Source organism: Rhinichthys klamathensis, unplaced genomic scaffold, assembly GCF_029890125.1.
Source record: "Rhinichthys klamathensis goyatoka isolate OS25496 unplaced genomic scaffold, OSU_Roscu_1.1 h1tg000042l_1, whole genome shotgun sequence".
NCBI classification, from domain to species: Eukaryota; Metazoa; Chordata; class Actinopteri; order Cypriniformes; family Leuciscidae; genus Rhinichthys; species Rhinichthys klamathensis.
The window spans coordinates 4,225,163-4,237,235 of NW_026606589.1; positions in this window are offsets into that span (position 1 = coordinate 4,225,163).

A 12,073-nucleotide genomic window follows, 5' to 3' on the forward strand; every position below is an offset into this window, starting at 1 on the left:
CACTCGTTACAACCGAGGTATGCAGCAAAGCATTTGTGAAGCCACAACATGCACAACCTTGAGGCGGATGGGCTACAACAGCAGAAGACTCCACCGGGTACCACTCATCTCCACTACAAATAGGAAAAAGAGGCTACAATTTGCAAGAGCTCACCAAAATTGAACAGTTGAAGACTGGAAAAATGTTGCCTGGTCTGATGAGTCTCGATTTCTGTTGAGACATTCAGATGTTAGAGTCAGAATTTGGCGTAAACAGAATGAGAACATGGAACCATCATGCCTTGTTACCACTGTGCAGGCTGGTGGTGGTGGTGTAATGGTGTGGGGGATGTTTTCCTGGCACACTTTAGGCCCCTTAGTGCCAATTGGGCATCGTTTAAATGCCACGGCCTACCTGAGCATTGTTTCTGACCATGTCCATCCCTTTATGGCCACCATGTACCCATCCTCTGATGGCTACTTCCACCATGTCACAAAGCTCTAATCATTTCAAATTGGTTTCTTGAACATGACAATGAGTTCACTGTACTAAAATGGCCTCCACAGTCACCAGATCTCAACCCAATAGAGCATCTTTGGGATGTGGTGGAACGGGAGATTCGCATCATGGATGTGCAGCCGACAAATCTGCGGCAACTGTGTGATGCCATCATGTCAATATGGACCAAACTCCCTGAGGAATGCTTCCAGCACCTTGTTGAATCTATGCCACGAAGAATTGAGGCAGTTCTGAAGGCAAAAGGGGGTCCAACCCGTTACTAGCATGGGGTACCTAATAAAGTGGCCGGTGAGTGTATATATATATATATATATATATATATATATATATATATATATATATCACAATATAAAAACGAGTGGCATTTATTTAAAGGAAATGTAGCATAAGCACACTTTTCAATTAAAACATTTCTGAAAATGTCACAAAATGTTAATAAGGTTTAAAAATATATAGATATAACTGTATATTCTTCGAATTGAAGCCTTGGACACTTCGTGGTTGTTGATTGTTAACAGGGGCGGATTAACCATTAGGGCAACTGGTCACTTGCCCAGGGGCACATGACATCTAAGGGGCCCTGCGCACCGTCAAATATTATGTTAGATCACGTTATAAACGCAGTCCTCACTTTCCTAATTATATGCATATTTTTGCAACCCATCAAAATATAATGTTAAATCGCGTCAAAAACAGCGTCTGTATTCCTGCGCAGTGAGCGAGAGCGAGCTATCATGTCGACTCGCGTGGGTGACTTGACGCTCTGAAATTTGAAGTGATGGAGAAGCAGTTGCCTAACATAAAGGTCTCGACTGTTTAGCGTTATATTTTGCCAACGAAGTCAAATTGAAACTGTGATATTGCTTCGTGCCGTTATAAAACAGCAAAAGACTTTAAGTAGCCTATTCTGTTTGTGCTGCGTGATTTAAATAGAAGTGCGCACTTTGCTCACGCGATCAGCATGGTGATCTGGTGTTTTCTCCAAAATGAAAGCTCAAGGGTTTATTTCTGGCAATTAAAGAAATTAGGACAAAAGTATTGTACTTTTCCTATACTGTGTAATGTAATGCAAAATACTTTTAGGCTACATTTATAGGAGGTATATGATTTTACGTCATAGGAATAATTATATAAATCATTATTATAATAATTATTTGGCATCCTAAAACACCAGTGATAATGTAATGCAGACTGAGACTCTATATCATAACTAAAAAGATGTTTGAGCCCTCTTTAATGTCCAGGTAAGTCAATGCTTTTTCTTTGTTCAATGTGCACAGTTCATGGGTTAAAGCCGGTTGAAGCTCTTAATTGTGAGCTCTCAAAGTGCACCAGATTGATGCATTTAACCTTAAAATGTACAAAATTTTCTTGCGGGGGAGCATGCCCCCGAACCCCCCTAGAGGGATAGAGTTCCACCCAACATAGTTTTATAAAATACTATGGGAAACACAGATCATTTATGAAGTAATATGTACAACAAAGTTCCTTTTAAGTCAGTAATACAGTTAATGCCAAATTAAAATGTCCTTGGACAAACTACATTTGGCTTGCCTAAGGGGGGGCCTACCAGACATTGTGCCCAGGGCCCTCTGAATTCTTAATCCGGCCCTGATTGTTAATGTGATGAATGTGTTTTTTTTCTGATGGGACACCTTTTCATTGTTATTTTAGTATCATATATCTAATTTTTTTCCATTTTAACATTTTGAATAAGTTTAATTTTGTATTTTCAGTTTTTATTTTAATTTTAGTTAAAGTTTTAGTAATTTTGTTGTGTGTCATTTTTGTTAGGTCTATATAGTTTTTGTTCATTTTGAATTAAATTTTAGTTTTTGTTATTTTAGTAGATCAATTTAAGCTAAATGAAATGGAGAAATTTTGCTTTGACAATTAGCTGAAATAATAAGCTTAGTCCCCCTGTAGTCAATAATTGTATCCATTAAAACTCATCTTTGATCACCAAAATTATATATTTAAAAGTTTTTTGCTTGAAAAAAAATATTCATGTCTTAAAATAGCTTGAATGTAACTCTACACCCTTGCCTCATTTAGTATACCATGAATATGCAGATTAGCCCCACCTCCACTCACTCACACCAGCTCAGAGATCCACTCGTTGATGATCACACGTTGACGTGATTGGTTACAAGGGAGTTTGTGATGTCAGAAACACCAGCGATTTCAAACCGTGTTTTTGAGACTGTCTTTGGTTCACTGCAGTTTTAAGGAGAAAATACTCAGCAATGGTGTTGACATGAATTGTCACATGGTTTGTCTTAAAGCATTAAAAACACCACATAGACATATAGTATAAACAACTTTAAAAGCTTGATTTTCACCACAAGGGGACTTTATTATTTAATTGATTTTGAAAGGATAGTTCACCCAAAAATGAAATTCTGGCATCATTTACTCGCCCTCAAGTTGTTCCAAACCTGTGTATTTTTCTTCAGCAAAAGAAGATATTTTGAAGAATGTTGATAACCAAACAGTGACTTCCATAGTATGGAGGGGGAAAAAAAACTACTGTGGAAGTCAATGGGGCCTATCAACTGTTTGGTTACCAACATTCTTCAAAACATCTGCTTTTGTGCTTCATCTACTTCTTCTTTTTTTGCAGTTAACGTGTCTTTTCTTCTTGGCCTGTTTTTGTATGATCCTGCTGAACCAATTCACTTGTTGTCCATTGGTCATGTCTTAATTTAGCAATTTCTAGTATTGCATTAGTATTGCATCCTTCTCATGAGCATTTAATCATTTTTGACTTTTCAGTGTCAGTTAAACTCTTTTTTGGCCCATTTTACCTGTAAAAGAAAACCTGCTTAATAATTATGCACACCTGAATATAAGGCGTTTTTCCACTTCCAGCCTTCCTTAACAATTATATATCACTTATAAATGATTAAATACTAAATTAATAGTGCACGTGAAGATATTTGGGGATGCCTCCTATTGAAGATACGCTTGCGGGCTATCTTTCACAGAGTGAATCAACCACTTATTGAAGGCTCTGAGCCTGCCGTCTAGCGTTTAGATGTCAGGGAGTATGCGGCTGTGCATACGATAAGATGTTGCAGGCATACCAGATGGATCCGTAGCCAATCAGGCTCCTCCTAGAACACAGATAAGGGAGGGCACTAGGAGAAAAAGACTAGATCTGAAGGAAGTAATTGATAGGATACAAACTTGATTGAATCGCTGTGGAGAAGTAACATCCCTCCTCTTTCCACCCGGGTTGCGCTTATATCAGGCCCCGAGGCTGGACTGAGGATGTAAATGGACATTTCTTGTTCTGTTAGAATACTTTTTAGAATTGGTGCTTAGCAGTTCCAGCTCTGTGGTGAGCTGGAATTGCTCTCCTTGGGTGGGACATATTTAACTTAGGGTTGAGTGAGGTGGGCTAAAAAAGCAAAAAGCGCCCACTCCAACAATAGTTGGATTAGAAAGAAGGGCCCTTCTCCCCTTAGGGTACTTCCTCAAAGTAGAGGCAGCTGTGAACTTGGATTATTATTGGATTAACCACAGTTGGGTTTTAAATAGACCCGTAGTTGACCCTGGTAGTAAATAATTCTAACGAGTTGAGGATGTTCGCCTGGGGGTATCCCTCCTTGTTTTCTGTCACTGACTATGGCTAGAGCTAATTTAATCAAGTATGGGTTATGACAGGTCCAAAAAGTGTGTTGAGAATGTTGAGCTGCCTCAACATCTTTAAGTAGGATAGCTACTTATTAAGTAACTACTCCATTTTAAAAGGGCAGCAGTATCAAAGGCTATAGCTAGCACTTAGTAGGCTTCCTTTGGCTGTTTTTCAGGGTTGAATTTAGAGTAGAACCCTCCCGCACTGTCAGGGGTTTTAAATTAGGGTCCTCTGCTTCCCGTTACAGCCTTTACCAATCCATGTAGAACCTGACAAGCAGAGGTAATTTGCCTTATAGCATCCCTTTTGTTTATTGGGCACCTTTGGGAGTGCTGGGAGTCTCTAGAACCAGGCAGGGCGTGAGCACTTTCCCCTGATTGTTCGGGTATAGAGCTGAATCTCCCCTGCGGCTCCCTGGGGGTTTGAGTTTTTAGGAATAGGATAGTGGGTACTTGTTCCCTATTTTTCTCCCCCTAGAGGTAGTGGGCCAAGGTGTAGCGTGGCCACATACGGGTTGTATAGTTATACTGATGTGAAGTATTTTAATTATTATTATAAAGACAGCTGGTATTATATATCTATTATGTGTTTATTGCCAGTATTTGTGTTTTGAGCTCCCATTTTTACTCACGCGAGAGTTATGCCCGGGGAATTCCTCTTGACGTCAGTCGAATCAGGAAGATGACTTCCGGTTAAAAGGAGCCGGCAAACGAGCATTCGGGAGCAACACTTTGGTGCTCATGGGGATAGTGAGCAACACTTTGGTGCTCATGGGGACAGTGATCGATCGTTGAACCAAAACCCTATCCAGCTGTTACAGACTGTGACTGAAAGACTCGTTGTGGATTTATCGATACTTTGGTGGATTTTTTGCCCTGGAGACTTCGTCACAGAACAACGCTGCTTCACGTTTAGCTCCTGGACCTAAACATATGTGCCGGTGAGGCCGATTCAACACACACACACATACAGTACGGGACTATTTCTTTTGTCCTCTTATACAATTATTGTTATTATTTTGTGTCTATTTTGGTCTCTTTCTATATGACTTGTATATACATTTCTGGTTACAGATGGTTGTTTGTTTTCACCTTATTGTCAATATATTTGGAAGTTAACTCGAGTTGTTGTTATCCAAGCCTCTTTCTTTAAGAAACATTCAAACAATATTTAAACGAAAGGTTGAGACCGTAAAAGTTTTGTGTATAATCACCTATAATATAGGCTGAGCGTTACAAAGGTATCAGTCTAAAATTATCTCCCTGGGCCAGTATTCACTATGAGGTGTGTCAAACAAAAGAGAATGATATAGCTACACCTTAGAGCCCTGATCTTGGGCCACATATTGCTTATGCCTGGCCCACAAGGGAGGGAGGAAGGTAGTAAAGTCCGGGACTTTCCTTCTTACGGAGCATAGAAGCTTGGGTAATGCCAGAGGGAAGAATACCACTTGACAGCTTCGATGAGTCTTAGGACGTGCCCTGTATGATTGACGAATCTGACCTCGGGTAAGTAAGACCGTAGAGTCAATTTATTCCATGCCCATTATGGTTGTGCATAGGTACAACTAATGAGGCAGGCATTCTTTTAGCATGGCGGAGTGGGTATTTGCTCCCCATAGCGTCAATCCAAGATGCAGTGTTGAGTTCCACTTCAAACTTCCCCTGAAAAGGGGAAAAAGACACTGTGACTCGTTGCTCACTGCAACTTCATGCATCCATAAAACATGAGACCAGTTACAAATAAATTAATTTTTAAAATAATCCAAATACATGTTAGGGCCATTGTATCTCACTAATATTTTCTTATTGTATGTTCTTTGAGTGCCTGATTCTTTTCAGAGGCTTTAGTGAAATGGACTTTAGACTCCCATGGAATGCACAAAATGAATGCAGTCTAATTTGCTGTGGATAGAAGCTTTTTTAGAAGCAAAATGCATGAATGTAAATGTAAGCTTTATTTGTTTCACTGGCTGCCGCTGCTCATGTCATAGATGAGGATAATTGCTAGTAAAGGTTTTAGAACTGCATGTGTGTGTTCTTGTTGTGACATCATTCTTTTCATGCTGCAATTTTCCTGCAGTTCCAGAGTGATTAATCACATGGCTTTTACAGCTCAGGTTATTGGCTCAAAAAGTAATGAGAAAAGATGCTATTGTGGTGTATGGGAATGTTGATACGTTCACTTTTTTTAAAATTCCTTCACCCATTTCACCTCTTCTCAGTCCTACAATTCTTGCTCTTTCTCTAGAGGCCTCATTTTCATTGCACTGGGTTTTCAGAGGTGATCCCTTTATGCATAGTGAAGTCATAATAGTGTTGTGAAAAATTTAGTAAATTGTGTTGTGTATGTTTTTTGGATTAACATTAGTTTGTGTTAATGGTTTTGAAAGAGTAAATCTTGGATAGTGGAAATTTGTGTATTGTTTTGGCTGTATTAATTATTTGCGGAGGACTGACCTTAAAGAGGTCATATTATTCCCTTTCTTGATTTTGTTCTCTTTTCTGGACATTATTGCAGCACCCTTCTTCCCAGTCTGTCTGTAACACTCTGTTTACTTCCTGTCTCTGTGGAGCCCCTCCTTCCAAAAGTGCAGTGTGCTCTGATTTGTTGGATGGTCCAGTGTGTTGTGATTGGTTAACCTCTTCGAGTGTGTTTGGCAATTGGCATGACCCTTACCATAACTGCAAGTTTTAACACACTACTAACGCAAAACAACCAGGCCTCACCACTTTTTGTTTGTATTTGTCTTGGGCAGGAATTATTTAAATGAGGAATACTGTGACATGTATGTTCCTGAAAGAAAACTCAAGACTACAATCAAGGCATTTTAGAGAGTTCAGAAACAGTGCTTACTGATATAAAGAATAACTCCCTTTGGAGTGACTTTGTGCTTTATAACTTTGCAGAACTTTTTCATGCTCAAACAGCAACATCACACACTAAAGAATGTTAAAAAAAGGAAAAAAGCAAAAATAGGTCCTCTTTTTCATGTTTAATTACAGGTGTTTTTTTTGTTTTGTTTTTTGGTGACTAGTCCCATAGGGCTTGTACACATTTAAGTATGATGCATGACAAGTATTTAAACAAAAATGCAAAAATGACACTTACGTCTCAACATTTTTACAGATTCAAGGACCCATTTCACAATATTTAGGTCACTTTTAAAAAATTCCTCACACAGTTCTAACATTCATGCTTGGCACAGTGTTTAATTCTGCATGTGAAATGCACTAACATTCCCAAAACACTTTTTAAATATCTCAAATCAAGTCATTCTTCAATAAAACTTGTCAACAAGTTGCACCAGCAGCCATATACTTCCTTGTGTTGCTTTGTAAAGGAACACGCCGACTTTTTGAGACTTTAGCTTATTCACCGTACCCCCCAGAGTTAGATAAGTCCATACATACCCTTTTCATCTCCGTGCGTACTGTAACTCTGTCTGACGCACCCACCGCTAGCCTAAAAAACACATGAAACACTATAGCTTTGTGCTAAGCTATAGCTTAGCACAAAGACTAGAAGTAAATGGCTCCAGCTAGCATACTGCTCCCAATAAGTGACAAAATAATGCCAACATTTTCCTATTTATATATTGTGATTTGTATAGTCACAGTGTGTACAAATAACAAGGTCATATGAGACACAGGCATCTTTTAACCGTATACATACTGGGAACAATATTCTCGGAAGGCGAAGCACTGCTAGGTTCCTGAGCACAAATAACAAGCAGGGTAAGTAACTGAAGTAACACACATGAAAGAGGACACGGAACGTGAGACAAGACACCACAAGGATAGTGATCAACTGACAACAAGAGGTAGACACAGCTGGAAATATAAAGGGTAAGAGAAACGAGCACCAGGTGGAGGAGATCAGCTTGTGGTTGTGCACACACACAGTGCTACCAGGCAGCACTGATTGCTCAAATCACAAGCTGCAGAAAATGACAGGACCATGACAACAGAGAAGAACCAGTGACGCACCCTGGCCCGTGACACATGCTTATCAGAATTATCGTATATAGCTTCAGGGGGCATTCATGTGTAACTTTCGAGTAGAAAACTCATAATTATAATTGGAAAACTGAGATAATGTTGATACCCGAGTTTCCATGTTGGAAGGGACCATACGTTTTCTCAGTCTCTAGGTACAGAGAAAAATATGAGCAGAGTGTGTGATGTTGTTGAGATCTATTCTGAATCTTTAGAGGAGACAAATGTGAGACCACCAGATTCTCTAGCTAAGGAGAAAAATCTGAGCACAATGTGTAATGTTGTTGAGATCTTTTCTAAAACTTTAAAGGAGACCGTTGTGAGAGTGTTAAGAGTTTTTGTCTCAGGAGACAAGTGTGAGAAGCAGGAGACTCAGACAAAAATTTCCATTTGATGTTAAAGTAATCTCATTTTTTGTCTAAGAGAAACATTTGAGATGGGAAATAGACCTCATTTTTGATTTTTATTTCCTCTGGGAACACTTGAATGGAACATGCTCCTATTATTTATTTTATTGTAAACATTTTGCTGAGATTTTTCAATATAATTACTGCAGAAATGCACAAAATGACCATAATGTTTAGAATGTTTTTAACAGTTTTGAAAGCAGTGTGTACAACACATTTGAAAATGTGTTGTATAATGCATATGTATTGTTTTGTAGGTGGAGTATAAATGGCAAAAAAAGTTTTTGGAAGATCATTAATGGTCATTGAATGCATTTTATGCCAAAGCAATGAAAAATGATCGACAGTTTAGCCCATATAGAAATGGATCCTCGACTCTCAGAAAATTGTACCTTTAGGGCTACAACAGCTGGTCACTGGGGCAGAACCCTTAAAGGGATGTCTTTGTACCTTATTTACAACTAAATACATTAAGGGTACTTATTAGTACTCTAAGGTAGCCTACTAATATGCACCCTTTAGGGTAAGTCATCCCTGTAAGGTTACTGCTCCAGTGACAAGTTGTTGTACTCCTAAATGTACACCTTTTGCACATTCCTTTCTGACAGTGGAGTAATTGCTAAAAAGTAATTAAAATGATATGGTAGTTAATTACAGATTGTTTGTTTTTTTCGCACATTTCTCAATAATGAGAACATATTTTTAAAACTGTTCAACTGAATCTCTACTAACATTTATACCAGCACAACAGATAAACTTAAATGACCTACAACCATCAAAACACTTCTCAGAATCAATGTATTCTGAAACACTTGCAATCTGTCTGGACGCAGTCTCTGTAATAATTTGTTACATTTATATAGGGCTTTTCTAGGTATTCAAAACGCTTTACATATGGAAGGGGGCATCTCCTCAACCACCACCAATGTACAGCATCCACCTGGATGATGCGATGGCAGCCATATTGCGCCAGAACGCCCACCACACACCAGCTTATTGGTGGAAGCCAATCAGTATATATGGGGATAATTAGGAGGTCCTGATGGACAGAGGCCAATGGGCAAATTTGGCCTGGAATTTGTAAGAGTCAGGACTTCGGTTTAACGTCTAATCCGAAGGACGGTGCTCTTTGACAGTACAGTGTCTCCATCACTTTACTGGGGCGTTAGGACCCACACAGACCACAGGGTGAGCACCTCCTCCAGCAGCAACCTAGTTTTCCCAGGAGGTCTCCCATCCAGGTACTGGCCAGGCTCAACCCTGCTTAGCTTCAGTGGGCAACCAGTCTTGGGCTACAGGGTGATATGGCTGCTGACTGGTAGGATGCAGCCTTCCTTTTGAGAAACACCCAGTCAAAGACTGTGAGTGAGGTGTGTGCTTAAATGTGGTGCTTTATTAGCGTGCTGATTGGTTATAGGTTCAGGTGCTCAGAACTCCGGGGATTGTGATCGTGAGGAAGTGACGGTGGAGCCGTTATCTCTTTGACATTAATAAGGTAAGCTTAATTTTTTTTTTTTTTTTACATATTCTGTATACCAAACTAATATCATGTTACAAAGAACAATGACACTTCACCAAGTTTAATGTGAAGTAATTCTTTAAAACCCTATTTGCATATATGATTGTGCATTATCTTACATTATTCACACTATTATATTGAAATTTTTAAGAAGATAATTATGTAACAGCCTATTCTCTGCTGTTTTAACGGGATTGTTTTTTTTGTTTTGTTTTTCAATATGGGTGAGGCATATTGAAGAGTTGACTCGTGTGATTAAACTCAGCTTTATTTAGCATTCCTGTTAAAGGGTCACTCCACCCATTTCAACATTAATCTTTATTGAAAGTGGGTTATATATGTAGTCGAAATGTAAAAGAAATTTTGAATTTGGTGCCCTCTTGACCGAGAAAAGACAGAAAATAACTTTAGGGCGCATTTGTATGTAAGACAACAACTCCCACAATGCACCACGTTGCACAGCTCCGCAAGCCACTCCCACTAATCCAGAACAGCGCAAACATCAGAGAAATCACTCTTCCGTCTACAAGAAGGCTAGCTGCTAAATGAGTTTGAAATTCATTTCACAAAAAATGTCTAGTTAGTTGGCTGTGGCGAGCAGGACGAGGGCGAGGGACGTGAGAGGACGACGCGAGTGATAATGAATGGCACCTGTGCAGCGGTCTCATATCTCTCACGGAGGAGCGGAAGCACAAAAGGAACAGGCCTGATTTTATGTTTTGTTTCTGTTGTGTGTGGCCAGCTGGCTTATACTTTTGTTTTGTATTTGTTTATTTTACTATTAAAATGTTTAAATGTTCGCCGGTTCCAGCCTCCTTCTTCCCACAACAACGAACCCCGTTACATTGGCAAACTCATTAGTGAATTACTCGTTTGTATTTCTTTCTATATGGTGAATTATTGCATGATACCTGGATTTTCAGTCAGGCGAAACTAGGATGGTTCACATCACAACACAAACGTCCGTGTGGTCGTCTGATTCAGAGATTTCGTCTAGGAGAAATTGCGATCGTTGAAATTCTTTGCAGCAGACGGACTCTATCTGTGTCCGTAGCGCACAGCGAGAGCACACGCACCAGCAGCCCGCCTCAGCTCGACCCAGTCCGGGCTCCTCGTTCGCGACAGGCAGCCGCCTCCTGATCCTCCATCAGCCTCAGCTGCTCTTCACTATATTGCGGCTCGTAAAGATAGCCACGAAGAGCGGATTCGAGCAGCAGAATTTCAAAATCCTCTACTTCCATATCATGTTTAGTTTCTTCCGTCATTGTCGTAACTTCTTATCTCCACAGCGCTTGTTAGCTTAGCTTATAAACAAGATGGCTGATATTGCTTTCAGTATCTGCAAGTGAAGTCCCACCCACTGATCTGTGATAGCTCTGTTAGCGCATTAGGCACAACCCCCTATGGGCGGGTTTGAAAGGGTGGGAATTTGTGCTTGTAGTCTATACAGAAATCCCCCCTTTTTACACTTCCTCCTACAATGACGTCAAATGACGATTTTTGCGTCATTGTAGGAGGAAGTGAAAAAGGTAAATAGTAGATTTCTCTCGTCTCAGGGGAAAATGAAAGAATGTTGCACGACCATTCAATAGTATGACTGGTTGTCTAACAATGGACCTCTTAATGCAAATGGGTGGAGTGACCCTTTAAGCTTTGATTCACTCCTCTTAAGATGACTATGGGTGAACCGCAGAATTGTTTTAGAATGACTGATTTCAAACAGGATTTCAGTTTTGGGACAAGCTGCAGGAGAGTCTGACTCCATTCACCCAGAACAAATTATGAAAGTGACCCACACTGGGAGACAATATGAAGGTGTGAGAGTCTGTGGCATCATATGGGGTTAGAGGAGAAGGATTTGTCACAAATACACAGACAGTTTCACTCTGACAGACACGGTTACTGACAATGCAAACAGAGTGCACTTGTAGTGCACTTGTAGTTTATTAGTATGTTTTTAAAAAACTGTAATTGGCCACTTAATGTATGAGTTTCTTTCTTCTGTTGAAT